Source organism: Amblyomma americanum, chromosome 5 (genome assembly GCF_052857255.1).
Source record: "Amblyomma americanum isolate KBUSLIRL-KWMA chromosome 5, ASM5285725v1, whole genome shotgun sequence".
In the NCBI taxonomy this organism is placed as follows: domain Eukaryota; kingdom Metazoa; phylum Arthropoda; class Arachnida; order Ixodida; family Ixodidae; genus Amblyomma; species Amblyomma americanum.
This window is the reverse complement of record NC_135501.1, coordinates 41,053,520-41,081,497: the sequence shown is the minus strand read 5'-3', so window position 1 is coordinate 41,081,497 and position 27,978 is coordinate 41,053,520. Positions and strand designations below refer to the sequence as shown.

Below are 27,978 nucleotides of genomic sequence, written 5' to 3'. Positions count from 1 at the left end.
CCTGCGCTAGGAGTGCTTTCTGGCAAGACACTGACATATATTGATACCTTTATCGCCTCCTACTGCAGTCTTCTCAGCTTCTATAGTTTCCTAATGTTTTTGAGAATGAGTCTGAGCCAAGGCATGAACCCACTGGAGCTACAATGTGCAACCAAGTCCTACATGGCCAGTTTTCATCCTGCTAGCATGCCACACGAGTCTTTCATTATGACGCTGCCCAGCCTGTCTAACACACTACTTGCTGCAAGAGAAAGGTTTACAACACACCGCACCTTCTATGCAATAAGGGACCTCAAGGCAGGACCCGGCTTTTAAATCGGAAAAAATCGGGTAACCTCCACAACGTGGGCAAGGCTCTGGAGGTTCCCACAACTCAGATAAAGGCCTCCGCCATCTTCTCAGGACTGCGAAAGTGGCTGAGGTTTCAGTGTATGTAGCGAAGCATAGGGCCAACATTTAGTTTATGAAGCATGTTTGCTTCCCTTAAAAAGCTAAAAACATCTGGCATATCGACCAGTGTATCTGCACCTAAAATCACGGCTGGAGGAAAAGGAATGTGTTCTTTATAAAATGGGGTAAAATATTTTTTCCCAGTCATTAAAATTTTGTGCATGAAAATAAAATGTGGTTTGCTGTATCTCATCTCCGCATTTTCTGCAAACAGGTTTGTCTTCGCTTGGCAGTAGGAAGTTATGTGTGAGATGTGCATGCCCTATACGAAGACGGCAGATAGCCACTTCCTCGAAACCTTTCAGGCAGGTGCAAGACTTCCATTCATCTAAAACTGGCATAGCAAAGTGAAGTTTATTTGCTTCATTTTTCATTAAAGGGGATATGTGCGTTTTTATTTCCCTGCCACGAGCTTGAGCAGCGCAGACATCTGCTCTCTCGTTGCCTTTAATAACGACATGGCTCGGCACCCAGCACAGTTTTGTTTTGTCCTTGAGCTGTGGCTTGGCTATTTTATGTTGTGTATGATGTCGCTAAGAAGCGGAGAGATTACATTTTTAAATTAAAGAGCCGAAAGTACACTCAGAGTGTGTGTGTAAATAATACTGTCTGTGAGGTTACTGTTTATTTTTTCTACAGCTACACAGACGGCTTAACAATCGGCAGTGAAAATCAATGCATAATGTGGAAGTCTTACTATTTCTTTCCCCATTTCCTTTCACCACTGCGCTTCCAACATAAACAAGTTTTCCAGCCATCCGTATAAAAGTCCGAACCACTGTATTTTTCTTTCAGTACAAGAAATTCTTCTATAATCTGTTGTAGAGTGTGCTTCTTACAGAAGTTAGCGTGAAATCGCAGATTGCTGGAAAATTGTACCATGCAGGAAGTGCGTCTCGTCTTTGAGCAATGCCGGGTAGCGAGTCTAATATGCCGAGATTTTTGCATATCTCTTCAAAACATAAGAGCAGTGACCTGCTAGCTTGCAGTGTTGAACAGTGTAGCATTCAAGCGATGCCTTCGTCGGTTCGAAGAGGCTGAGAGCTGAGTATCTCCACGACATGCAGCCCGATCACGTTTTCACGCCTGAAGTGATCAAATTGTGGTTTTAAAATGTTCTTTGAACCTTTAGCCTTATGCTAGTGTCACCTTCCCACTCCTTTACAACCATATCAGCCAAAACACTGGCTATCTGAGCCAAACCCCCAGAAGCAGCAGCCGTTGGGACGAGGCAGGAGCTCAGCGGTCGGGAGGCATGCAATGGCAGCGTGACCACGTGATCAAAGATGGCAGCCTCCATGACATGGCACTGTAAATAGTGTATAGGCAACAAATTTCAAAATGATAAGCAATGTGGTTGGAATGTCACTTTGCTGCTTGCTTAAGAGATTTTTGTTTCCTTCGGTCCGAGCTATAGTCTGCTCTGGACCGCAGCGGCGGCCTAGTGGCTGAGCATCCACCTCGCATGCAGGAGGTACGGGGTTCGATCCCCAGTGTTGCCGGGTACCCACCGGTGATACAATGGGTACAAGCTTTCCCCTGCTTGGTGCTCGGCTTATTCATGGTGAAATGCTTGGGAAATGGGTCTTTGACTCCACCTTGAGCAAACGAAAATATCTTGTGCCATGGCGCTCTTTGGCCGCAGATGCCCTTGCACCATAAACATTCACTCTCATCATGATCAGTCTGCTCTGTCTGCCAGTGCACCAGTCATTGCCACCTTGACTTTGCGAAGGGAAAAAAAACTACGTCACTAGCACATGCAACCCCGCATATTTTGTAACTCGCTCTCTGCTGCTTTCATTAACAACGTGTATAATTTCCCAGCAGCACACACCATGGTGTTTGATGTCTTTTCTCCTCTGTTTGCACGAGTTGTCACATTCAGTGCCATAGACTTTGCTCTTGGTATGAATGACAGGTATGATTCTGGTGGCCTAGAAGGTCACTCACTCACTTCTGTTCATTCCTTTGATCATGGTCTTTCTCCTTAAAAAAAAGTTGTCGCATTTCTTGCAAGTGTGCGCTGATGTTAGAACTTACAAAACCGTGGCCAATGCACACGCAAAGCGTTTTTTTTCTGAGCCACCCGCAGCGGTGGCTCAGTGGTTAGGGCGCTCGGCTACTGATCTGGAGTTCCCGGGTTCGAACCCGACCGCGGCTGCTGCGTTTTTATGGAGGCAAAACGCTAAGGCGCTGGAAGATCCCCAGGTGGTCGAAATTATTCCGGAGCCCTCCACTACGGCCCATCTTTCTTCCTTTCCTCTTTCACTCCCTCCTTTATCCCTTCCCTTATACCATACAGATACTGCGCCATTTCCTTTCCCCAAAAACCAATTATTATTATTATTCTGAAATTAGCTTTGGATCCGGACACACAGACACACAACAGCTTGCGTTTTGCCATGCTATGATACTTAGCTAGAATCTGAGCTGCCAAGAGGTGGCCAAGGTAGCTGACCAAACACTGGAGTGTGTGCAGTACATTACAAACAGTGGCATGTTACTCGCTCCTCAACCCGGTATGGAAAGCGCACACGTCAATACTATGTACCTGCCTCATTCAATAGTTTGCCACCTAGTGTATTTCGCATGAATACTAAATAGACCCTGAAAAAAATTTTGCAGCCTGTCTCTGCGTTGCTTCCTGCCCTTTATTTCATCTGATGTCATTTTCTTATTTTCAAATTACGGTCATCCCTCTTGATGGCGTAACAGTTGTGTGTATATTCGTCTCTCTGTGCTGCTGACTTTTTTTTTTTCAAAATTCATTAAGTCTTTATTTTCCTTTGCTTTACATTTCTCACTGTCTGCCAGGCACTGCCACTCATGCCGTTTGAGGCTTTAGTAGGCATGATTTATGCTGTATGAAAACTGACATGAAAGTGGCGCCCACCCGAAATCAGCTCACAAGACTAGCCAATCACAGCAGCATTGGCGAAGGAAGTTTTTTTTAGCATGGTTTCAGCAAAGAAGCTGCTAATGCTCGCTTCATCTGAGCTATAGCTCGGTGAAATAGTTAAGCGAAAACTTCGTGGGCATAATGGAGCAAGGAAGGTCATTTAGGCTATTTATTATTAACTATTATGGTTGTGGGAGACTAAACTCACTTCTTGCCAAATTTTTGCAACACTCACAGCATCCCTTAGAAATACAATATATTACCAGAAGATGTTTCATTAGTACTGTAGTCATACGTATGCTGCTGAGTATTAAGAACGGGGAGTTAGTATAATTACACTTCTTCAATGCCATGAGGCGAATGAACAAGGTGACGAGTGACAGGCGATTGTGTCGCGGGGCACACCACCAAAGAACATTAGTTCATGCTTAAGAGTTTGGCAAGTGTGTCTGGTATACTGCAACCCCTCCAGTGCAGCAAGCAATAATTAGAATGCTTTCAAGAGTATGCCAGCCACCTGGAAATTGGACTTGGAAGGATAGCTGCATTGCAGTATCTGTGGGTACACACCTCAATTCGCGGACGCTCTCTGAAAAATTCCATTCCATTCCAAAAACCTTTATTTCCACCAGAGAAGAGGCTCCCCTACTCCCCATCTCTGGCACGCAGGCCTAGGGGTGGGGGCCGGGAGCCTCGCATCTAAAGGCAGGCATAGAGTTCTTGGTCTCTTGCGGCCTCCAGTGCCAGGTGAATGACTTTTTTCTGCACGGCGGGGTCCGCGCTTTGCAGAAGGGTTTCCCAGGCTTCCTTGCTATTTATTCCTTCTTTAATCCCTGGGGAGTGTGTACATTCCCAAATGATGTGATCTAGGGTCCCCCTATTCTCACATTTTTTGCATTTTTCCTCTATTTCCTTTTCCCTAAATACGTGTGATGCCCACACCGGGTTTATGAAGTTCCCAGCTTGTAGTCTACGCCATGTTGTAGCTTCTTTATTCCCTAGTGTTTTGTCCGGCAAAGGGAAAATCCTCCTTTGACTTCTATAGCTCTCTATTATTTCTGCATAGCTGATCAGTCTCTCATCCAGGTCCTTGCAGTCGGGCGGCTCTCCCCTGGCTCGGAAGTAGAGGTCTCGAGCCAGGGTGTTTGCCGCCTCGTTTCCAGGGATGGATGCGTGAGCTGGTACCCACACGATGCGTACGTCCCTCCCAATTTCCTTCTTTTTTAGAATTTGTGCTGCTTCTAAGGCAATCCTCCCTCTGCCATAATTGTAGACTGCAGTTTTGCTGTCACTAGCTATAATTTTGGCCTGCGTTCCTACGCATGCGAGCGCTATTGCGACTTCTTCCGCCGTTTCCGGGTTGCGGTATATGTGCACATTGATAATGCCCATTTCACGAAGTGCCAAATCCAGTAGATTCCTGTGTTGAATCAAAAAATAGCAATGCGTCCATTGATGCCCCAGTTTTACCAAAGAAACATAGGTTGAACAGATTGTCTGGAATTTTTCTCAAATTCGCCTAACAGCATTAGCAGCAGCCAAGAAGCAAAGTGCCAGCAACAAGGTTGGTAAAAGCGGGGCCTTACACAGCGAAACTGGTCGAACTAGCAGACAGCTGCCTTGTCTTTCATTCATACAAGCTTGGCAGATGGCAAACATGAAAGAGTTGCCTCACTTTTTGCTCAGAGGAAAACTAGTGGATTGCTGTATCACTACACATAGCATTTAAAAGCAACAGTAGAAAACAGGCACAGAGGCAAAGAAATGTCGGGAGACAAAGCTTGCTTTGCTCTGTGAGCACACACAGATGACACATTAGGGACCTCCTATCGGACGAACAGTTGCCTACAAAATCAGACTGTGCCCTGAGCAAAATGTGATAAATGACTGCATACATATCCCTATGTTTCGTGCATGTCAAGAAACTTCAGTGAAGCAGTAATCACGTCATGGAGCACAAACTTTTAACAGGAATCAAAGAGAAGTACTGGTTCAAAGCTCTGCTGGCAGGAGAAAAACATTTTGGTGACTTCCTCTGTTTCACTGCACTAAAGCACCAACATGCACATTCTGCATAAAGAGAGCACACAGCATTGCAGTACGTTAAGAATTAGCAACTGTTCAGTAGCGTTAAAGCATGTGTTTAAGCACACATCCGGCCAATTTGCAGATGGTAGGATTAAAGTTTCTTCTACGCTTCCTGTCACGTGAAGAACTGCAGCATTAGAGAAAAGCCTAGTCTACACATCAAACACACCTGTCATTACACACTCTAGTCACAAACTGAAAGCAAAATTTGGTCCTGTTTAAAGAGCAGCACAAAAATCACAGACTTGAACAGCTTTCTTGCTGTGTGCAATGAAACTTGAAGCACAAAAAATGTTTACATAGACTGATCATAGCATGACTACAGGTGAAAACTATGGCAGCGAGTCCTGCAGCTAAGTGCGGATGCATGCAATGTGTCGCACAGTGCAAGTTGTGATTGCCTTTGAAAAGAATCCTGTTCCATATGTACAGCACTTGACACCTGTGAAGACATCCAATGCAACCCTTCCAAAGAATGATTCTTTGCTTGAGAAGCACTCTAGCTGAGAGGTGAATGATGTTGAACCTTGCAGCAACATTCCTCAGCACATGACTTCCTAGGATAGCAGAGATGCATCAAAGAGGCACATTATACACATGTCACCTGGAAGGCAATCAACACTGTCTTTAGTGCGTGAGCTTGAGTGCAATGCAAGTTTCATACACACAAGAAAAAAGACTTTCAAATACGAGACATCACAGGGCTGTAATTATTAAACTAAAGTTTCATGTATGACCGTAACTGCTACTCAAATAAACTGCTTTTGTAACAGTTATATTTTATTGGTCATCTCTATCAAAATGATGGAGGAAGTAAAACAAAACTGTGAAAACAGCTTGACTACAGCCAGACTGATGGGTATAAATAATTATTACATATTTATTTTTATTGTGTTGCAGTGAAGGCAACTGCTACAAGGCACATTGTAGGGGAAGTCCAAGGTTAACTTTACCTCAGAATATTGAACTGCACTAAAATCTCACTACACGAATGCTTTTGCAACTGCATTTATCAAAATGCAGATGCCAAGCCATTGCGTTTGTGTGCAATGAAAGAAAACCATAGACATGCAGACGCCCTACGAGTCACCCACATCCGCATATTGTAGTAATCATAAAACTCGTTGTGCGTTTTACTTTACAGACAAGACTATTTTGAAATGTTGTTTTTATTTGCGCAAGGCTTCCTCGCTTAATAGGCTACAAATAAATGTGCCATGAGATTCATAATGTTTGCATGCGACCAAAAAAGGGTAGGAACATAAGGGACTTGTTATTACACACCCGAAGAAAGCCACCAGCCATCAATATGAATAACCTTGCATGCAGCCATCTGAAGAAAGTCAACAGCAATTTTTCGTTGCTGTTTCCCTTACCTCATCGATGCTCGAGACGATGTACCCGGCACATGTACGCTGCCTTGCTGACACCGCTGTCTTCAGAAGCTGCCCTTATGCACACAGACACTGATGCACACAGATGATGCACTGATGAGCACAGTCCCGCCGACAAGCCGAACACATTCTGGAAGCATGTTGCTCAGCCGGCAGACAACCCTTTGTGCCACCCTCTCATCACTCACGCAGTTGAATATCAGGTCAGTGACAGCGTGTAAATAGAGGCAAACACTGAACTAATTGGTGTCCAGACGTTCACAGCTACCGATCGCGCCTTGAAACACAGGATCAGAGTAACGGCCGGAGCACCTACAATACCCTGTTTAAGGCAGACCAGTGTGCTCACGCGCTGCCCCTTGCCGCAAAGCTTCTTGCACAGCCACCACACCATATATCGCTGGCCAGGCAGTCACACTCACGAACCGGGCAGTCCTTCGAAAACACTGAGGCGCACTCACGAATGTTTCGCTTTTCGTAGCCCGTGACAACAAACGGCAGCTACGGACGCCGCCATATCCGCGCTGTAGCAACCGCGACCGCGCGGACCAATAATTTCTTAGCATGAGAGAAGCGTTTGAAACGGGAGCGCAGCTAGAGTCCTCACGCGGGTGTAAAATTACGCTCTGATAATTAAGGCTCTAAAAGGCTGCTTAATTAAGAGGTACCATTATAACGCCGTTTCAATGCTTCTACATTCAAAACAACCATGTTTCTGAACAGTTTATTACTTTAAATAAGCGCCTACCAAACTACGGTGAGCTAACTGGCCCTGCTGTATGTGGAAAGACCTTCGTTTTACGCATGGCCAATAAAGCTAACGCTCGTTATTTCTACGTCTTCCAGACGGTGGTAGCCTTTTTTAACTAGGAACGCACTTAACGACTATATTTTCACCCCTCTTGTCCACAAATTTTTGTCTATCCAACCACACCACTTAAAAACACGTGAAAATAAAACACTCAAAAGAAGACTAGGTTCCAATGGGACTGTAACCCATGTCTTTTGAGTAGACAGATGTCATAACCACTTGGCCATGGCCATAAGCATCGAGCTACTAAGGTTGCCGTCAAAGTTTCTGCCTGGTATTTCTGTCTAACTAATAAGGAACTGGTGGCCCAGATCTTTTTACAATTGCTCATTTGTCATAATTCAAGAATACAAGAAAAAAAATTGATGCCAAAAGAAGAATTACAGAAATCAACGAGGGTAGATGGTCGCTACATAAAAATGCAAATTACATGTCTCATTTGTTGTCTTCTCAGGGCACCCAGCCCAAATCAAAGAAGAAGCAGCTTGGCACTAAACCCAAGGATACCATTTTGGAGCAGGCAGTTGCTGCTGCTAGAATTTCGCAACCATAGCGTCGTTGCGAGTTCTGCAGTGGAACTGTCGCTCTATTCTTTCCGCTTCTACAGATTTACACTGCCTTTCTACTCAGGTTAATCCGGATGTCATAATTCTGCAAGAAACGTGGCTTTCAACAGACAAACATTTTCATATCAAAAATTACCGGTCATTTCGCCTAGACCGCCAGTCAAGAGGCGGGGGTTTACTAACTTTAGTCTCTTCAAAATTTTGCCACAGGGCTGTGGTATCTTTTCAACAAATGTCTCCTGACTGTGAGAGTTTGGCAATCGACTTTGTACTTCCTGGGTGCTCTCCATTTTCAATAGCAAATTGTTATTTCCCCAATGGAGTCCAGGATGTTAGACATCTGGATTTTTTACTCGTAAACTGTAAAAACCCAGTTCTCGTGGCTGGGGACTTCAATTCTCACCATGTGTCTTGGGGTTTTAGGACTAATTCGTGCGGCAAGCGCCTTTGGGACTGGGTTTCTGATCACAACCTGATGTGCTTAAATTCAGGATCGGCCACTTATCTTCGCTCACACACTCAATCTGTTATAGATCTCACGTTCATTAGTCCTGGAATTGGCGTAACGAATTGGTCGACAGTTGATAGCGGCACTTCAAGTGATCATATACCTATTCATTTTGATATGATATGTCGTGTTACTCTGGCGTCTTCTCAGTTGCGGTCACATGTAAATTATGACAGATTTCAGACGGCGTTGCGCTCTGCCCTTGCTCCAGTGTCTAACATCGCCGAGGTCCACCAGTCAGCAAGCATATGTCTGGCTATTGAGGAAAGCCGTAAAAAGTCGGAGTTCCTGGTGAGGCCAATAAAAGGGAATTCTTCTAACTGGTGGAATGCGGACTGTACAAGAGATTACAGGCGGAGGAAGGCAGCATGGAAAAAGCTTCTTCATAACCAATGTCCGAATAACTGGAGTGATTATAAACTTATTGCAGCCACCTTTAAACGCACAGTTTCTCGCGCAAAGGAAAAATATGACTCAGAACACTTCGATTATCTTTCAAAGGCGGGCAACCGACGTGCACTATTCGGTTTTCTACGGTCTAGGAAACATCTCATGTCCTCTCATAATTGTCAGTCATTAGTTATGTCACCTGTAGAAGCTATCCAGGCGGTTGAATTAATAGCCACAGGCCTGCAAAAGCGGTTCTCGTCTTTACTACCTATGCGACCATTGTTGTTTGCACCAGTCGTACAAAATGATAATGCATCACAAGTAAATCTATCAGAGCTTTCACAAGTTGTCCAGAGATTGCCAGCTGCTGCTCCTGGCCCTGATGGTGTTACCACAAAGATGCTCAAGATTCTATTTGAAGAGTCTCCCAACTCCTTATTGCACCTAATAAACTACTCTCTCAAACACGCTTGGATACCTTCTGAGTGGAAGCTGTCCAAGGTGATCCCTTTACTTAAAAATCAGGGTGGAGGCTATGAATTGGATAATATTAGGCCAATTTCTTTAACATCAAATGTGGTAAAGTTGATAGAAAGGTTGTTACTAATTCGGGTGTCAGCCATTGTGGACCGCAAAAGTATACTCAGCCCGTGCCAACTCGGTTTCCGGCCACGGTGTTCGATATGGAATGTACATGCTGATCTTGAGAGCAGAATTCTCCTTGCTCGTCGTCAACGCCTGGTCGCGGCTTTGGTTACGTTAGACGTCGCCAAAGCTTACGACAGTGTAGAACACTCCATCTTGATACATAGGCTACAGTCTCTTCAATTTCCAGATTATATAGTTGCATGGATATCTGCATTTCTTCATAACAGGGAATTCTTTTGCGTCCATAATGGTGTTCATTCAGAGAGGTACAGACAAACGCGAGGTGTACCGCAAGGAGCTGTTCTTTCTCCTGTGCTCTTTAATATTCTGTTAAGCTCAATTCCTCTCCACCGTCATGTACGCACTTACGTCTATGCGGACGACATTGTGTTTTTTGCTGCTGCGCCGGATATACATTCTCTGTATGGTCTGTTGCAGTCATATTTGAATACACTTGAGCACTGGTTGAGCGCATTACACCTGAAGTTAAATGTTGGCAAGTGCGCTACTCTTGTTTTCCCTCTATTCACTCCTGTAGTGATCTCTCTCACTTGCCAGTTAAAAATAATACCGCAGGTTCAATCCCTAAAATACCTAGGGGTCATTTATGACAACAAACTCACCTGGCGACCTCACATTGACCATGTCGCGGCGAAAGGGGCTCGTGCCGTGGGCATGTTACGGAGATTATGTCATCACCGGTACGGCATGCGCAGAGATGCGCTATTAATGATCTACATAATGTATGTCAGGCCAATCTTAGAATTTGGATCAGTGTTGTTTTCAGGCTCGGCTACATATAAACTTCGCCCTCTCGTCCTTTTAGAGAGGGAAGCACTTCGCATGTGCCTCGGCCTTCCAAAATTTGTGGCTATCAATGTGCTGTACCTTGACGCCCGCATTCCGTCTCTCTTATCACGACTTCAATTTTTAACTGTGCAAACTTACCTCAGGATCTATGAATCCCATTTCCACCGTTCCCAAAGCATTTTTTGTTCTCAGCCGACCTCCTTTTTTGGTGTCCCCTGGTCTCGTTTCAATTCCCCTCAGGTAGTGTTTGTGCAAAGATTACTTCAGCCTTTAGATGTAAACATTTATGATATCCTTCCTGCGCTTCGGAATGGGCCCACTATCCACATTGTTTTCGACGACATATTCCCAAAAAATGCAAAACTTTTGCCACCGAGTATTCTAAATGGTCTTCTAGAAGATCATCTGATGACCCTACCAACAGATATAGCAATAGCCACTGATGCATCGCAATGCAATGAAAAAGCAGGTGTGGGAATATTTTGCTCGCATTTAGGCTGGTCCTTTTCTCTGCGCCTTCCAGATTTCACCCCTATTTTTCAAGCAGAGTTTCTAGCAGTTGTACTTGCTCTACGCAAGCTAGGCCCCTCTATTACACCAGTTGCAGTAATTACTGATTCTTTATCTTTGTGTTCGTCTCTCGCTGCACAGGTTGACGGTCCCATTTTATCAACTTTCTTATCCCTACTTCCTCCGCATTTGAGCCTTGTTCATTTAGTATGGGTTCCCGGCCACAGCAGTGTGACAGTAAATGAGATTGCTGATAATCTCGCAAAGGCTTCCCTCAGCGGCCCCGTGTTGCCAATCATCCCGGCTACAGCCTACATTACAGCATCTAGATTTCGGCGACGTGCGTTTTTAAGCACGCAAGACACATCACTTTTAACATCGGCGGATTATGAGCACCTTAAATATTATTGGAACAGGAAAATTTGTTGCTCTCGGCAGCTTGAAGTATCACTGACGAGGCTACGCTGCCGCATCCCCCCTCTAAATTTTTATTTACACAAGTCGGGTTTGGCGCTCTCTCCCCTTTGTGCATTTTGCCGTGAGCCAGAATCTATTGAACATTTTTGGCTGTATTGTCGCCGATTCAACTCACTGAGAAAAAGGTTGCTGGAGGAGCCCTTGCAGCATCTTGGCCTTAGTTTGAGCAGCCCGCTCTTGCTATCATTTGGCGCCACCACATTTGGATTCAGCCACATATCTGTTTGCACCGCTGTTCAAAATTTCCTGATAGAATCTCACCGACTGCCTTGCTAAGTGTTCCAACCTTTTCTTTTCTATCAATTATTACATTTTGACTAAATCATTAATATTTAATCACTCTATTATTATTCTTAAAATTTTAAAATCAGAACACTCATCCCTTTTCTGTTCATGACGAAAAATTCACCGGTGTTGCACTCCCACGTGCTTTTCCTTTTTGTAAACTGCGTTCAGGTGAATAGCCACCCGATTCTTGGCCGATTCCCCAGTGTGGGTATGTGCCATCTTTTGATAGGCTAACAACAACAACAACAAAAGGGCCCCAATTCCACAGGTGGAGTCGATTAAATACCTAGGCGTTACTTATGACCAAGGTGTGGACTGGCGACATCACATTAGGAATAATGTTATTAAGGGGAACGTGCTCAGGGCCAGTTGACACGGGTTGACAATAAACAAGTTGGCATGTTTCGCGACACGTTACTGTTGCTCTAAAAGGCTTATTATGAGACCAATTCTGAAATTTGGTTGCGTCTTGTTCTCTGGTAGCGCAAACTACAAGCTGCAACCATTAGCCTTACTGGAAAGGCGTGCCCTGCAACTATGCATCGGGCTCCCAAAATCAGCTTCAAACGCTGTCCTTTAACTGGAAGCCCGTATCTCTGATCTCTATTCCTTCTTCCAACTTCTAACAGTGCATATTTTACTCAGGTCCTTTGACCCGGCCCCCGCCGTTAATATCCCTATTTTTCTATCCCAACCACACCTTTTTTTTTTCTCTAATCATTGGCCACGCTATCAGCTTCCACAAGTTCGGTTCACGCAGAATCTGTTAGCCCCTCTTCACGTTGATCTGATCTTGCAATGAGTTGCTGATACGTAGGCTCACCCCATCTTCTGTTATGGCCATATTTTCCCTTCCCATGTGAAACATATGCCCACAAATATCGTAAATGGTCTTCTTTCTGAACACCTAAAGAATTTTCCTCATCACACTGTTCTCTCCACTGATGCCTCCGGCAGCTGTGAGAAGGCGGCGATTGGGATATAATCGCAGGATCTGGCTTGCAGCTATTCCGTTTGTATCCCTGATTTTATACTCCTATGTTCTTCACAGTTTTTGCCTATTGGCTTGGCTGTTCTCCAAATTCCCAGGCATGTAGCACAGGTTCTTATTCTTGCAGACTGCCTTTAACAGTTGTAGTCTGTCTCCAAAATTCAGGAAAATCTTTATTGAATTGTTCGCTTAGGCTTTTAGTTTTGCGCACAGTGCGTGAGATCCACTTTGTACATGGGCATTCGGGTCTCAATTTTAACGAGGTGGCTGATTTATTGGCAAGGTCAGCTCTCAGCTCTACTGCAATCTATCCCGTCCCTCATCTCATTCTGTTGGAAACTTCATGTTTCCAGCGGTTCCAACATACTACAGCTAGCTTGAGTGATCTGTTGCTCAATACCGTGAATTTTCACCACTTAAAGCAGCTATGGAATGTCCGCTGGTGTAAACCAAGGCTTTGTGAGGTGTCATATATTGCAGAATCCTTCACTTAAATTTGTACTTATGCAGATGTGGGTTCGCTGTGACAAACCTTTGTGTCTCATGTGGGCAAGGTGAAACATTCGATCATTTTCTCCCCTCTTGCCGGCGGTTAGCAGTTCAAGGAAAGCAGTATTTGGAGGTCCCTCTTTCTCTTCCAGTTCTTCTCTCGGTCGGTGTGAGCGCCAAGGGATAAGCAGTGTTTGCGGCTTCCTTCATGATTATATAAGTGCAACTGATTGGTTACCTCGTTAGCTGTTTTTAAAGACAGCTGTCGCATGTCCAAATATGCTTGATTCTATTCCTGGTAATTCATATTTCTTTAATTTATTTGAATTTTTCAATCCTTATTTTGATTCAGTCTTCTATGCCGCCGCCTCACGTATTTTTTTTCCTGCGCAAATATTTCATTGCCATTATCCACTGTACCTCGGCGATCCCCTGGATGGGTATGTGCCATATTTACTGAGGTGAAGAAGGAGAAGAAAAGGGCCAGGGTTGATGTGGAGTGAATGAGACAGAATGGCAAGAGGAGTGGCACTTGTCCTCTACAGACTGTTCTTGCCCAGGGCTGAGACGACTTTGCATCAGTCCTGTTGCTTTTTGCCGCACCTGCAGCACCAGACCGCAAGCCCAGCTGAGATAGCGGCATTTACTTGGGCAGTGTTTACACCGCTGATTTGTACTCCTATGATGCATTCCAATGCTGTGACCGTAGACTGCACCCGCCGACCAGGCGAACCACACTTATAAGCAACGTGGCAATGAAACTTGCTTTTTCTGTACTGTCTTGGAGGCGAGATATCGGAAATTTAACATTGTGTTTAAATTTATTGAAGAAGTGGCTGTTCATCTTTTTTGGAACGGGCACAGTGTCTTTCTTTTTTATAAACTTTCTTTAGCATTTTATCGCATGTTTGTGGCCTTCCTCACACATGCTTCTGGTATGCAACTTTGTTTTCTTGTGTGTGATAGCTTTTTCTGTTGTTTTCTGTTGCACAGTCTCATTCGTGCATTAAATATCTGTGCTTGCGCCAATGCTGCAGTGCTCATTCTTTTAATCCCTCTGGCCATCCTCTCCTAGAACACGTAACCATTGGAAAGATTTTTTCACATAAAAAACAAACGGTCCCTGTAAAATGCCAAGAACAGCAAAGGACTCTCAGTGGACGTGGACAAGACGTAAGCACTGCATCACCATTCTTGTAGCATAAATGCTGAATTTATTGAAGCAACAAAACGAGTTCATAAAGAGTTAATTGCTTAGTGGCATTGCTAGCTAGGCACACTTGACAAAAAAAATACACACAGCAAACTTGCATTCCTGCTGTGAGTTAATCCAGGGGCAGCACGGATTAACCATACCTTTTACAAACAAGTCATCTTCGTGGTGAGGAGGAGAACGCTACAAAGAAAGGAAGGGCACCACAGCTCTCTCACACTAAGAGGACATCTTAAAACTACGCTACAAGTGAAGAGAAGACAAAAATGGGGATAGAAAGAAGCGTAAGTGCATACTAAATACGGCTAGAAGTGTGCGCTAGTGGATCCAATCCGCTTAGGCTTGGAGCTACAATGTTACCACACGCCATGAACCAGCACACTTCAGGCATCTTAGTGTGAGTCTGGTTCAGAAGTTTTTGATGTTGGACTGGTTGATTGCCTGGCCTGACCTAAGAAGAGGAAGGGAGAGCATAAAACTGGGCTGAAAGGCAGAAGAAACTGGATAGAGGTAAAGGTGCACCCATTTTCCCAGCTGCCGAGCATGCATGCTCATTAATATTACAAAATACAATAGAATAGAATAAAAAAATACATTAGAAACATACAGTACAGTGGGAATTGTGGTGAAATTGGAGCATCAATGAAATGAAGCTAGCAGCAAAAAAGTTAGAACAGAATTTATGTAGTAAGAACTGCACACAGGATAGTGCATGGAAACAAAAATACTTTGGACAACAAAAGATGCCCGCTCATTTCCTCCCTTCTAAAAGTTGGAGGTACACTTAGGCTAGGCCTTTAAGGGCACGATGCAACTGCAGTTCCTCTTGCCCATGCAGATATAGATACTGTCTCCTCTTTCATAGGCATGATGATTATGTGAAAGACCACAGGAAATATACATACAAAGCCCCACTTTAACCAAGCCGTACAAACGTAGTGGTAGTGTGTCTGACTCGAAACCCCTGTGCTGCTGGTGTGACTAGCGCCATCTATCGGAGCCTCTGGTAACAGCCATCACGCCAATGCCAACACTGACTTTTCTGCAACAGAGGGGCTTTATGATTTCGCGCAATAACATATTTTAGAGAACAATCTTAAATAAATCGCACAGATTCCAAACCAGTAATGTCATAAAAGATTGCTTTTTCTAAGATGGGAGTTCAAAGAAAGTAGGTGAATTTTCCTTTCTTTGTAGCATTCAAGCACATTCCACTTAACTTTTACTGCACTTCTGTTGCAGAGCATATTCACTGCATTGTAGGCATTGACTCGCAAAACAGTGTATAGAAAAGCACAAGAATACCCTTCATCGAGGATCGTTTTATAAGTGTGGTCCACACACTTCTTCCAGTGCTGCTCGAATTTTTTCATTCCCTCAGAAAGAAAGGATGGTGCGAGGGTTTTCAAGAGTTATTCGTCAATGAGATAACCTGTTCATCCAAAGAAAATTTCCTTTGTAGATGAGGCACAACCTCCAAGCCTAACTTGTGCAGTTTGGCCATTGCACAAGCTATCTGTGGGGTGGAGCATTGTCTTGATGAAACAGGACTTCTTTCCATGCTAACCCAGGTTGTTTAGTGCACAATTCTTTTTTCAGTTGCTCTAGGGGTGTCACATTGTATGGTCCATTTATTGTTTTGCTGTTTTTTAAGCAGTCTAGAAAGATTATTCCACGTGAATCCCAAAAAACGGCAGCCATCACCTTTCCGGCTGAACTAACAGTCTTTGCCTTTTTTGGCGCACTTTCATCAGGCCCAGTACATTGCTTTGACTGCTGTTTAGACTCTGGAGTGTAATGATGCACACACGTCTTGTCAGCTCTCACAAATCGACGCTAAAAGTCCTGAGGATTGCAATCAAACATCGATAAACACTCCTTGGAGATGTTTATCCTCATGCGCCATTGGTCAATCATCAGCAGTAGCGACATCGAACATGCACAGACCTTCATCTACAATTTTCATCAAGAATAGTGTGAACTCTCTCGGCTGAAATGTCTACAATTTTAGCCATCTCACATAACTTAACCTGGTGGTCTTCCATTACGATTTCATGAATTTTCGATACCATTTCTGGCACAGTGACCTCCACTAGACGCCCAGGACGTGCTTCATTTTGCGTCGAAGTTTGGCCACGAATTAATTTATCCAGTAGTAAACGGTTTTCAGTGATGGTGCAGTGTGTCCGTGAACTTCGCTCAACTCGGCTTTAATTTGGGCAGCCGTCAACTGTTTCAAATAAAAATGTTTGATCACTGCTCGAAATTCAAAATTTTCCATTTTGGCAGGAATCACCACACAGCTCGGCGCCAATGGCTGTCGGAAGCTTACTAACTGTCGGTACAAGCCTAAACACGTTTTCACGTCATATGAAGTGTGCTTCTCGCGCGCCACCTAGAAGAAAACAGTTGTAGTGCCAGCTCTTTTATTTTTACCACACATATCAAACGACCCTCATATAGCAATCCCTGAAGGTGTGAGCCCTAATTGAAAAAGAAAACTGTCATGCAGTAACATGACAGATGCTAGCACAAGCATTCACAGTACTTCAACAATGAGGCATAATGTAGAAATTTTAGTTTTATCCACATCTGCTTAAAAATGCACAGCAAGGACACAGTTGATGGACACACCGCAATACCAAATGCATAGTAGGAAATGTGCCTGTTTTTCTTTGTTTCATCCTACTCATGCTTTATAACGACAGTAGGAATATAATTCAGAATGCGTCTAATGTTTACGGGTTGATAGTCGTTTAACGTCCCAAAGCGACTCAGGCTATGAGGGACGCATTAGTGAAGGGCTCCGAAAATTTCGACCACCTGGGGTTTTTTAATGTGCACTGACATCACACAGTAAACAGCCCAGGGGACTTTTTTAAGGTAAAGTAGCTCAAATGAAACAAGGGAGGAATTATTCACTACCATTCATCTGAGCATTAAACTGCAAAGGAAACCTGCACAACCTTCTAAGAATCACTGGCCTGGCCTGGGGTGTAACTCAGAATTATTCCTCAGTGCGACCAACTGGTAAGGCTGCTCGGCCCCTAATCACATCTGTCACCTAGCAAGGCTTCTGCATGAAACTTGAACAACTATGCACATCGCAGTGCGACACTTCTTTGATGTCAACAATCCTTAGGCTGTCTTCGTTGTTGAGAGTCTGTGGTTCGCAAGAAAGCACTGTAACACCTTACTGGCAGGACAGAAAGCTGGGCTAGTTCTTGCCAGCACTCGCCACTGAGGCCAAATCCAAGAGTCCATTGGAATGGCTTTAAATTAGATTGAGGAAAGCACCTATGAAAAATAAAATTATGTGACAGGAAAACCACATGGTGGGCTGGGGAACAAATATGAATTGATATCAGGGTTGAATCAAGAGAGGGAAAGGGATATGGGTCGGTCATGTTATGAGGTGAGGAGACAACTGATGGTCGCTTTGGGTAACAAAGTAGATTCCAAGGGAAGGCAAATGCAGCAGTGGGACACGGAGTCTGCTGGGCGGATGGGATTGAGAAGTTGGTGGGGTACTACAACAGCTGCATGTGTAGCTTGTACAAGACGTGGTGACTTAGGAGATTAGTGGGAGAGGCCTTCGCCCTGCACCGGACACAGTTGGGCTGATGAGAACTTCGTACAGGAAGTTGGAGCGAGTTCCTCCTGCCGATATGTTGCCTTATTTCGTGCGAGTATGCTTCAAAGATATGTGTGTGTTTTGGCTTGGTTGCTTTTCGAAGCTACCTTGCTTGTGAGTAACATTCTGGGCCATATTTTACACTTTCACTTTTTCCTCTAAAAGCCTTCAGTAATGTAGAGCCCAGCTGTAAATGCTATTTTGCAACACTAAGAGCATGAATATATACATCTCAATGTTTTACACTAGGGGAGTGGAATTTAGTTCATGCTACTCAGAAATTTGTAAAATCACATTTGAAATGTACATCCACGGTAGAGAGACTGTAAATGAGCAGCTTTCACTCGCTACCAAAAGCAATAATTTTCTCAGAGAATTGCAGCTTCCAACATAAAGCAAGCACATTAATATTTCACGATAAAAATTGGGAAAGACAGTTGCAGTCTATATTCCTCCAGTTATTACAAAAGAACAAGTATGTGCACAATTTTCACATGAAGTTGGTAATTCAGGACTGTAAACACTTCATCGAATTGAGCTATACGTCAATATTTGCGCCTCTCACCAGTTTTATTAACTGCCACCATGAAAACAGGCACGGGATGTATACTTATACCACCATTCACAAAATAAACTCAAAGACAATGGCACTACTGATTTTTGCATTTCAGCTTTAACTGTTAGCGAAGCCAGAAAGGTGCACTGTCAATGCTGAGCAGGGGAGACTACAAGACAGTAGCCATTTTGCATGCTGCTGTTTGGTCCAATGTATAATTGATTTTGCATCGCAGTTATGAAAGTGCAGCAAGCACTTGACGAGTCATGATACTGGTGCCTGTCAAAAGCAATGTTACCATATTTGCAAGAATATAAGCGGGTTTTTCCCTTGAATCATCTATTTCAGAAGGCACCTCACACTATATTTGTAAACAAGCTCTGAATATAGCAAAAATTCTTTTTTTATCTCTCGCTTTTTGCTATAACCACAACGAGCTTTCCCACCAAGCTCATGAGTTGTGAGAAAATGTAACCTTCTCAATCCTGGTCATTGACACGAAGTGCGCGGCATGCACTGACAATTAAGTAAGGGTTGTTACAAATGAAGAAAGAGGGTGGCAAGCGCCGTTGAAAAAGGATAGAAGGCAGTGAAAGGCCAAACAGGAACAGAATTCCATGACTGCCACATTTCGATGGAGGCGAAACGCAAAAGGCGCCTGTGTGCTGTAGATGTCACTGCACGTTAATGCTGGGGTCGAAATCATTCTGGAGACCACTAGCATCTAGCCTTTCTTCCTCTGTTCTTTCACTCCCATTTTTCCTCCTCACCGTACACTTCCAAGGAGATATATGAGACAGTTACTGCGTCATTTCGTTTCCTCAAAAACCAATTTCAATTTTTTCATTTTCAGAACTGTGCAGAATGAAACATGAAGCGGTGACATGGTGGCTGCTGCAGCATGAAAGGTCGCATGCATTAATGTGCGGAAGGCTCCCCATGGAATATTGGAGGTTCTTTGTTCTTCATTTGCAGAACTGAGCATTTTCTGGTGCAGAAAATTAGGGGCCTTGTATCAGCCTCCCAGATGAAATGTGATTCATGCTAGCAATAGAATGTAGCCCCTTTGGATGTTACTGCAGTCAAAGTTCCTCCTTACTGAGCTGAAGAAGTTTTCAAGATAGCCTAGACACGGGTGAGATGGAAGAATTCAAGTCAAAACCTTGGCAGAGTTCTTTCCACAGCTTAAGGACAGCCTTCACAGAGACATGCTAGCCACAGAATGTACAATGCTGTCAAAGCTCTAGCTTAATTTTGATCTGTTCAACTGCCTTTTCCAAAGACTCCACATGAACAAAGCTGGTTCTGGGCAGCAGTGCTTCTCCAAGAGAGAGAGTCAAACAGCTGGCTAATTCCATCGACTAACCCCGCTGTAGATTTGACAGTCACAGGCACTTTCCCTCAGAACAATCATGCCTGTCATTACTTCGCTCAACTGCGTTTCTCTTTAAAGAGACAATGCATTAGTACTCCGTCCTCACAGGCACCTTTTCCTTTCCTCAAAAACCAATTTTCAATTTTTTCATTTTCGTGTGACGAATTTGTCTTAATTGGTGACCCTGGCATTGAGGATATGTTGTAAAAAAAGCAATGTATTCATTAAAATAGGACGCAAGAACAGAGAAGCTTTTGTCATTCATGCATGTACAGGAATGCATAGGAAGAAAAGTAAAAGAGCGAAAGAAGAAAAAAGTTTTATGTTGAACGAGTAGGAAAGCAGAAAGAAAACTTAAGGACAATCAGAAAACACAAATGAAAAATGAAAACAGTTTCAACAATGGCAGATGGAATGCTAACACATATATATATGTAGATAATTATCACTTCTGGCTTGCTTGCATATGCTATATAATATGTCAAGGTTGAAAAATTACAGACCGATCACCTTACTGTCCATTGCCTACAAGGTGTTTACTAAGGTAATCCCTAATAGCATCAGGGCAACCTTAGACTTCAATCAACCAAATGATCAGGCAGACTTTCGTAAATTATATTCCACAATAGATCTTATTCACACTATCAATCACATGATAGAGAAATGCGCAGATCATAACCAACCCCTATATATAGCCTTCATTGATTATGAGAAAGCATTCAACTCAGTGGAAACCTCAGCAGTCATACAGGCACTGCGGAATCAGGGTGTAGAAGAGCCTTATGTCAAAATACTGGAAGATATATAGCAACTGCACTCCATAAAGTCAGCAATAAAATTTCAACAAGGAAAGGTGTCAGGCAAGGAGACACGATCTCGCCAATGCTATTCATCGCCTGTTTACAGGAGGCATTCCGAGGCCTGAATTGGGAACGGTTGGGAATAATACTTAAATAATCTGCGATTCATTGATGAGATTGCCTTGCTGAGCCACTCAGGAGGCGAACTGCAAATCATGATCAATGAGTTAGACAGAGCAGAACAGAACGCAGGGTCTAAAAATTAACATGCAGAAAACCAAAGTAATGTTCAACAGTCGAACAAGGGAACAGCAGTTCACATTTGGCAGCGAGGTGCTGGAAGTGGTAGAGGAGTACGTCTGGACTACTGGTGTTGCATCATCCCGCAGAACCATGTGGTACTGGCGTGCTAGACAGCCGATGCCCTGAAACAGCTCTGGAAATTCCTTGACCAGTTGGTCAGTGGTGTTTGTGTGCAAAGCGTTGACAGAACGAACCACTAGTCCTAACGCTTCGCTTGCAGACAGCCCAAGTATTGCTTGGCTGCTCTTCTTTAAAATGAAAAAGTCGAAATGCCCACTTCGGTCGTTCACAGTCACTTGTACCGTAGCGACCCCGATGTGCTTTATAACGTCGCCGGTGTATGAGCGGAGGACGGAGGGGCTTGCTCTTAAAGCAGACTTCGCTTTGAGCCTTTGAAAAACGGAGTAAGGCAACAAATTCGCTTGCGAGCCTGTGTCTACTTTCAGAGACACTAGTTGGGAGGACACTCTCGCGTGGACGACCCAATCGGCTCTGTTGCCTAAGCTGACGTCGAGGATTTCGAATCCTTCCTGCTCGTCACGTACTGCGCTCACTTGAGAACTTTTTCTGCAACAGGCTGAGAAGTGGTTAACGCCACGGCACCGAAAGCATGTTTTGCCGAATGCTGGGCATCTGCCACGTTCGTGGAAGCGGTTACACTTAGAACACTTGAACTGCCTGCGTGCTTTGATCTGAGCCACTTCCTCTTCTCGATGGGCCTCGTCTTGCTCCGAACATTCCACAGTTTGTTCACAAGCTGGACATTTGCCCTGCTGGCGCGTTTTGATTTGTGCTACTTGTTTCTCCGCTTGAGCCCATACATTGTTTTGCTCGGCGCATACCTCTTCAGCTTTGCAAATGTCCTCTGCCTTCAGTAACGTAAGGTCCTTAACTTTCAGCATCTTTTCGCGCAACTTCGCATTCTTTGTTCCAAAGACAATCTGGTCCCTGACCATGGAGTCAGTTAGGCTTCCAAAATTGCAACTTCGTGCAAGTCTCTTCAAGTCCCGTAAAAAATGTTCGAAAGGTTCGCCCTCAACTTGCATTCTTGAGCGGAAGACATACCTTTCGTACACTTCGTTCTGCTGCTGCTTGCAGTACTCCTCAAACTTCTTCGTAACTGTTTCATAATCTTCCTTGCTTTCGTCCTCCGAGAACACAAAATTGTTGAATACCTCTAGGGCGTCCTCTCCGGCCACGGTGAGCAGCAGTGCGGTCTTAGCTCCTTGCGTCCGTGGTTCTTTCGGCGGCTCCGTGGCCTTCAGGAACAGCTCGAACCGCTGCTTGAAGAGGCTCCAGTTCTTCGCGGTGCTACCAGACAGCACCAGCGGCTGCGGTGGCTTCACTAAATCCATCTTGCCAGTGCACAGCGACGCCCCTTCCACCCGCGTGTTACTGCGTATACGAGGGCGATCCCACTTCTGACACCATGTTTCGGCGTCCAACAACGAACACGCAGCGTGAAAGCAACCAGAAGAAGAGCGTTTATTCGGGAGTGCTTCCCAACATATATAGTGTACCGGCGGCTGCATGATAACAGCCACGTGTCACAGATAGCATGCTGGCCAGGGCGCATGCATAGAGCGCATGCGCGTCTGATACGATACACTCACCTACGGGGCAGAAACGTGGAGGCTAACGAAAAGGGTTCAGCTCAAGTTAAGGACAACACAGTGATCTATGCAAACAAGAATGATAGGTGTAACATTAAGAGACCGGAAGCGGGTAGAGTTGGTGAGGGAACAAACGCGTGTTAATGACATCCTAGTCGAAATCAAGAGGAAGAAATGGGCTTGGGCAGGGCATGTACTGCGAAGGCAAGATGACCACTGGTCCTTAATGGTAGCGGAGTGGATTCCAAGAGAAGGCAAGCGTAGCAGGGGGCAACAGAAGGTTAGGTGAGCGGATGAGATTAAGAAGTTTGCGGGCATACGGTGGGCTCAGCTGGCAAAGGACAGGGTTAAATGGACAGACATGGGAGAGGCCGTTGTCCTGCAGTGGGCGTAGTCAGGCTGATGATGATGTCAAGGTTGAACGACATGTCCATGTAATGTCAGAGAACTGCCACCTACTTTGAAAGAAGTGTGTGTACACTGACTTGCAGTGTATTCTAAAGCCCTTAGATAAGCTGATCTAGGGACTTTAGTGTATCCGTGGCTGTAAAATGTGGCCAGCATAGCTACCAATGACTGAAAACTGTATTTTTACTATTGCATATGCCCACGTATGACTTCCTCATCTCTGGAGAAATGCTATGCATCACAATATGTGCACTTAGCTCTCCCTACAATCAGTGTAAAAGTTTTTGTGTCACGCAAATTGACAGCAACTTGGCCATATGTTAATTCTGACTTCACATGAGTGTAGTACGCATCTCAAAATAACAACATTCTTCAACATTAGGGGCGACAGTGCAACTGCAATATAGTATATGAAGCTTATTCCACTCATGTCAGAAAGGAAAGATGTTACAGCATTCCATACATCTGTACACTTGATAGATAGAGAAGTCATGTATTTGAAATTAAAGCATTAAAGCACGTGCCTGCAGTGGCACTTTATGTGGTTAGGGATGTTTTCGTTTTCTGTTTTCATCTCAATTCATCTTTTAGTTTATTTATATGCAGTCACTAGAGCCAGGCACGATACTTTGAAAAAAGTGTCTTCGACCTTAAAAAATCGTATTTGGTACCGACACAAGATATCAAACCAAAATTGATTTTAAATAGACACTCAATACTGTATCATTAATACTTCGATACACTACAGAAATTGGCAATATTAATAAGGCTGGTAATTTGATTTTGTAAGCTAAAAAAATTTCTCCAAATTTTTTGTGTATTGATATAGTGCACGGTATTTGAAATGATTCAAACGAATCTGGCTGCATGCACTTTTTAAAGCTCAAATTTCTTTATGCTGCACTGTTGGTACAGCTGGTTTTATTAAAGCTTTAGCATCAGAATGAAGCCATGGTGAAGTTGAAACGATCGCTTCAATAAGCAGCCTAGCAAAACCATTTTTTAAACCTATTGTTCTTCACGCAAACCAGCCTCTGGGCACTTGACCACATACGAATAAACTTGAAACTCTTTCTTATGCTCTCTATTTAATACTGTAGTATTAACCAGTTGCTTATGCCTTCACCCTGTATGTGCTAAAAGGTGCAAGCTCCATGCAATTGGGAAAGTCAAAGATATTTTGCCAAAGCTGCTTAATAGACATTTTATGTTGAAAATTCTTTGTTATGGGCTAGATGGAAAACAGCAAAGAATAAAAGGGGTAAATGTTTCTGTTAGGCAAAACATAACTTTTTAATCTCAATTATTTAGATATTTTTTAATTAATTGTAAGTAGCAGCTTAAGCAAAGGAAATGATAAAAAGCCTCAGTAAACATTAACACAGGGGCATGTTGTAGTTTATGAAGGTGCCTTTTATTAATGAATATGAATGAGGCTTCTATATAGACCCAAGGATCCTTGAGCTATATAAGTTAAGAAATTCAAGTTTCATTAGTCCCTCTTGAGAAGTAGGGCATGTTGTTGTGTTGCTTCCCCAAACAAAAGGAAAGCGTCAGCTGATATATATTTGATGCTGCCAGTCTTGATGTCCCCATTCACTCTTGTGTGAAAGAGTGCGTGACCTTTATCCTGTTTACAAAATAAACAACATATCTCTCGATCAGCTGCTGCGCGTGAAGGCGAAAGTCTTTCGTTTGTGTTAACCACCGTAACTTTAAATAGCAGTGGTAGTGTTTCCACCATAACGGTGAGCTGTCACAGTGTGCAGAAGTGCAACATACCTACATCTGCCAAACAGAAAGCATAGAAAGAAAGACTACCGACCGGGCCAACATCACTGGCATCATCTGTTCCCAATTGTTCCCTTTTTTCAGTGTGCTGCCGTCTGAGCGAGCATCACTGGCTCAGAGTCCGACTCACAGCAGCCTCAAAATCTGCGACACACTTTTTTTTTAGTATCATTAATATACACGATACATTGAAAATGTATTTTTTATTTCCAGGAGTGAGCAATGAAGGGTTAGTTGTCCCCTGTATAGATTTATAATTATTTTTTGTTTATTCATTCATAATACCTTACAGGGTCCAGAAGGGCACTGAGTAACGGGGACAAAGAACAACAAATGTACAAGAGAAACTAATTAATACAACGTTAGATGGAATTCCCAGGTGGAAATTTGTTAATGGGATTCTGCTGGTCTCTATTAGTTTCATCTGGTCCCAAAAGGAAGCCTTCTAGTTTGCTGCTGGTTGAAATTGTTCCTGAAGGCCACCAAATGGTTCTATGCTGGGGCATCGCCTCCAGCAGGAAGATGCCTGCCGTGTGCGCCAAAAACAAGCTGCCCTTACCTTTCCCTTTTTCCTCCTTTCCACTTGAGGTAGTAGCTAGCGATCCTTGTGGCGGCCGCTTGCAACACATGCGCACATTACCGCGCGGTCATGGCGCTGTAGCTGTAGCTCACGTCTCTGCGGCAGACGGCGCCTTCCGTGTGTTTTCGACTGTTTAATAAGCAAACGGAAACGTAAGCGCGCAGAAATGAAAGTAAAAAGTCGCAAATATATTCAAGTCGCCAGAGCACAACGACTTCGCTCAAATACAGTCGAACAGACGGGCCGCCGTGCTTGTCAACCAGCGCCGCCACCGGCTGCTACCGCCGCGGCACCAGACTACCCTGGCCAGCCTCCCGCATTGACGCAGATGAAGAGATAAGGAAGTAGCTAGCGCCATCTCTTAACAACCGTCCGCAACTTAGGGCATTGCGGCTACAATGGGTGAGCGAGCGACGCCGCAGGCATCTTTCTAGAGGAGGCAATGGCTGGGGCCTACTGGCCTTCAGAAGGAAGCCTCCTGGTTTTCAATGGTCCATATGGTCCCAGAAGGGCATCCACTGGTTTTGTGTTGGGCTCTTCTGGTCCCTGCTGGGAGCTTTTGGTTCTGAAGTGGGATCTAGTGGCTCCTACGGAGAACTTTTTGTTGTTGGATAGTTTTTTCTGTTGTAATGGTGTTGAAGCGTAGCAGACTGGGCGAGTTGGTGTTCCATGGTAACAATACAATTTCAAACTGCGCTAGACAACAGGACCAGAAAGAGGAGGAGAGCGCCGTGTTTGTCTCCTCCTCTTTCTGGTCCTGTTGTCTAGCGCTGTTTGAAATTGTAATGGTGTTCCTGAGTTAAAAAAATTTTTCAGCTAAATCTCTTGAAGTTTTTCTGCTGTAAATTTAAAAAATAGTGCCGAAATTTAATGAGAAAACTGTTTATTAAGTCCCCACTAATGAGCATGTATATAAGTTTCTTATATAAGTTATGTGTATTGCAGTGTTTTGTTGTTGCTCTTGTTGGCACCTGCTACGCTTAAAGCTGCATGTTCTCACTATAGGCCGATCAGTGTAGTCCTGCAAAGCGATACATTTTAGTCTAGGTTGCTTCTGTTTTCCTTAATTTTTGTAGTGTGCTTATTCTCAATAAGCAGCTCTGTAAAAACTTTTTGTAAATATTCAGAAAGATTGGAAACCTAAGTACATATTACACAGATTGTTTATCCAGGTAAATGTTCGTGCTACCAGCAGCTACTGGTCCCAACAGCTACAGGGAATGGGCCAATAAACCACTTGACGTGGGACCATAAAGAATTCCATGTGGACACTTTCATCAGGGAAGGGAATAAGTAAAAAGAAATCATTGAAGACAGCAAAACTAAAAGGCGTATTATTATTAGTAGTAGTTTCAAAACTTATACTTTCATTTCTGACAAGCAAAACCTGATTCCGATACACAAAATTGTTTCGAAAGGTAGTACCAAAGGTACATGTATCTTCGATACTGCCCATGCTTGGTAGTCACTAATTTCGTGCTTGCGCACGGTATATTAGTTGTAGGTCAGTGCTCATGTTGTCTGACTTCTATTTGCTTGTTGTTTTACTTATTTGCACTTTTAGCCGTCAATAGACTGCCTCAATGCCTTGGTTTAGTGCATTTCGTTGTCTCTGGCTGCATTATGTCCTTGCACGAGGCACACCAACTTGATAATGTTATCAACAGTCATGCACACTAAGTCCATTTTTAAGTAAGTTATGTACCGTATCTTAGACGTACCGCATCTATTTGGAGTATGACCACAATAAGCTCAATCTACTCTCAGCTGGGCAAAGGAAAAAGCGTTCCATTCACTTGCGCTTAGTTGGGACTGGGCAGAGCATCTCTACCTGTGTTTAGTTCACTCTGGTTCGTCCGTATGTGAGTAATAGTGCTTTTGTAACATATTCCATCTGTGCTGATGCGCAGTTCAAAGAGAGTTCGAGGACTGCTTGTCCTGCGCTAGCCTTGTTGAGCAGCAAACAAACAAGGCTCTGTGCACTCACCTCGTCCAGCCTTTATTTTTTTTAGGTGTGGACATAGCTCACAGAGAATGAAAATAGCTAAAAGTTGTGGAGCAGTTGAAGTGTTTGAAGCTACTGGAAGTCACAAGGCATGTTACAGATATTCGTAATGGCAGTCAAGCAAGAAACGCTGCTGTCTACATGCTTGCATGATTTTGGTTGTGTTGATACTGCCCACAGCAATCTGAGTAAATGGCAACGTCATTCACTCGCCAGCTATGAACTGCAGTGTCTAATAGGTGAATGCATGGAAGCCCACTAAACCCATTGTATCCCAGCAGCCTAGCTATGCAGGGTTGCCGTTGCTGGCTGCTTTACAACCCTGTCTGGCGATGAAAATTTCGGGTTGGCACCCTGGCTACTTTCTAACCTACTTGG

The 27,978-nt window shown here is 43.9% G+C and overlaps 1 protein-coding gene across 3 annotated transcripts in view; it reads right to left on the bottom strand.

Annotated features, from left to right (window-relative positions):
* Positions 1 to 27,978, bottom strand: part of LOC144132405 (uncharacterized) — a 273,566-nt gene that overhangs the window by 5,437 nt on the left and 240,151 nt on the right. The window lies entirely within an intron of this gene.